This window comes from Callospermophilus lateralis, unplaced genomic scaffold, assembly GCF_048772815.1.
Source record: "Callospermophilus lateralis isolate mCalLat2 unplaced genomic scaffold, mCalLat2.hap1 Scaffold_921, whole genome shotgun sequence".
NCBI classification, from domain to species: domain Eukaryota; kingdom Metazoa; phylum Chordata; class Mammalia; order Rodentia; family Sciuridae; genus Callospermophilus; species Callospermophilus lateralis.
This window is the reverse complement of record NW_027517355.1, coordinates 187,731-190,303: the sequence shown is the minus strand read 5'-3', so window position 1 is coordinate 190,303 and position 2,573 is coordinate 187,731. Positions and strand designations below refer to the sequence as shown.

The following is a 2,573-nucleotide window of genomic DNA, read 5'->3' as shown; positions in this document are numbered from 1 at the left end:
GTCTGGGTAAACATTGGCTGCTGATAGCTCCAGCTGTGGGTGCCAATGATGTCCCCTTGGTCCAGATGTTGGTCTCACCCACCTCCCTCCTGTGGCAGTACATTTGAGGAGAACCTTGTAGGCCAGTGGAGAGCAACACAGAATGCGGGGTGGGGAGGGGGCTGGCAGGGCCACCCAGCACAATCCATGCACAGCTAGCCAGCATAGTCCTCCACCTCCAGGGTTGTCCGGACAGCAGGGGTCACTCCTGGGCTGAGAGTGTACCAGGGAAGATGGGGCCACAGCCTCCCCTCTCCAATGTCCCAGATTTCCTGGCTGGGAATGAAAACTGAATCCAGAGGTGGAACCAATGCCAGGACCCTACGCTCTCCCAGGATAGAGTGAGCTTCTTGTCCCTGGAGGTTTGTCAGCAGGGTCTGCACCTTCAGAGCTGGCGAGAAGCAGGCTACTCAGGGCATTGGAGAGGGTTGGGACTAGAGCCTTCTCTTGGATTCTTTTTTTTTTTTTTTTTTTTGCTAAGCATATATTTCTCTTTAATTAACTATATTTCCTAATAAAGTAGTATGTGTAAAGAAAGTTATTTTCTTCCAAGTAAAAATACCTCATATTTTTTAGTATATTTAAATAATATATAGGCACACACTAAAAATGTTTTTATTTTATGTACAAATGGGCAGATGTTATACTCATAAATTCTATATTCCATAACAATTAAGAACCTGTTTTTAAAAAGAAAGAAAACTCCGCAACAAATTTTAAGACACTAGGATTTCTTTGCTTCTACATCAGGGGAGGGGGGAGGGAGCTTGCTCTACCAGGAATCACAAATTAGAACTGAGTATTCTCTAAAGCAGAAATAATATAGTGCCATTTCAAATAAAGATTAGTCAGCTCTCCTCACAAACACTCACAACTACCTGCCAACAACAGGTAAACCAGGTCAAAACAGCTTAGCATAACTAGGCTTCATGGTATTTGGCCATTATGCTCCTTTAGGCTAATAAATCAAAACAGAAAATACTAAAATAAATGATTTTGAGATTGCCATACATTTTGAGATTGTTGTATCCTCCCTTCTATAACATAATAAAGGGAACATTTTACTGCAAAGAAAATTTGATTTTACCTATCACTGGCCATAAATTTTTGTAATTACTTATTACATAAATGCTGCCTAGTGCCATTATCCAAAAGGCATGACCATTCTGTCCACAATCCACTTGTGCATTTATAAAGAGAATTTTCATGATTTACATAAGCATGTCTATCAATGAAGACATTACAATGAGGTGCAATCTAACATCCATAATCTGATGCTTTGCAGATAGCAATGTAGAACAGTATTTGTAATCACCTTTCACTTCAGTGACCTTATATAAAAATTAATTATTTAGAATTAAATTCTAAGTCTCCAAAGGAGATTTTCAAATGTACACATAGAAATGATTATAGAGTAAGATTTTTAAGAAACATCCTCCATGTCGACATCCTGTTGTAACTGCTGTACCATTTTTTCTTCCAGCTGCTTTCCTTTGCCTGCAAGAGGGGCTCTGATAAGATGGATGTTTTGCTTGACTTCTTTAATGTCCTGAACTTTCTGTAGCTCTTTATTTTTCTTCAATCTGTTCATTATAAATTTAGCTTGGCGTTTCTGTTTGATCTCTTCAACTCTCTTCATTGCATCAATAGTTTTATTCCATAGTTCTTGCTGGTATTGGACAGGTTCATTTCTACGTTTTTCAAATTCAAATGAGTTATCCACTGTAAGCTCTTTGCCAGCTGCTTTCCGGAATGCTTTAGTCCACCTGACCTTGCGAGGATTATGCTTCTTTTTAAAGTTCTTATGACATTTGGATTTACAGAATCTGAATACCTTGCAATCATTGCAGACGAACATCATGCCGTGGCCGGGGTAGATGGGCCCTGAACAGAAATAACACTTCTCGATATGCATGTTGAGGCCGCGTGGGTCCCCTCCAACCTTCTCTTGGTTTCTTGCCAATTGCCCCACCCCTGATCCTGAAGCCAACAGGGTGCCCAGTCCACCCTCCCCTCCAGCACCAGGAGAGTCTAGAACTTGCTTCTTCAAATCTCCCTTCCCTGAGTGGGTCAATGTCTTGATGGGACCCTCCCCCGCCCCAGGTGCACACCGACACTTCTCCTAATGCATCCTGGCTGGCCGGCTGGGAGCCACAGACGACATGTCACATGAGGGGACATAAGGGGGCTCTCACATTTCCCACGCCTGGGCTCCTGGGCCCCCAGCATTCATGACGGCTGATTTCAACATGAAAGGGCCCCTTGAGAAGGAGAGCCCCCCTCCCTTTTCCCCTCGCCTCTGCTAAGCCCCACTCTACAGCTAAACACTGTCTGAGCCTCCCTCCCTCTGGAGCACCCTCTCACTCACCTGCCAAGCCTTCCCCAGACTGCTGCAGCCTCACCTCGCAGCCTCTGCCAGCCAGGATGAGAATCCCAACGTGGGATGGGGGGCTCAGGGCTCCATACTGCAGAGGAGAAAGGGGGGTCAGTCTGTCCTAAAGGTATAAGCCATTTGGCCAACCATAGGCCAGAAT

The 2,573-nt window shown here is 44.2% G+C and overlaps 1 pseudogene; it reads right to left on the bottom strand.

Annotated features, from left to right (window-relative positions):
• Positions 1-567: 567 nt before the first annotated feature.
• LOC143387538 (putative ribosome biogenesis protein RLP24 pseudogene) lies at positions 568-1,954 on the bottom strand (annotated as a pseudogene).
• Between the last annotated feature and the right edge of the window lie 619 nt (positions 1,955-2,573).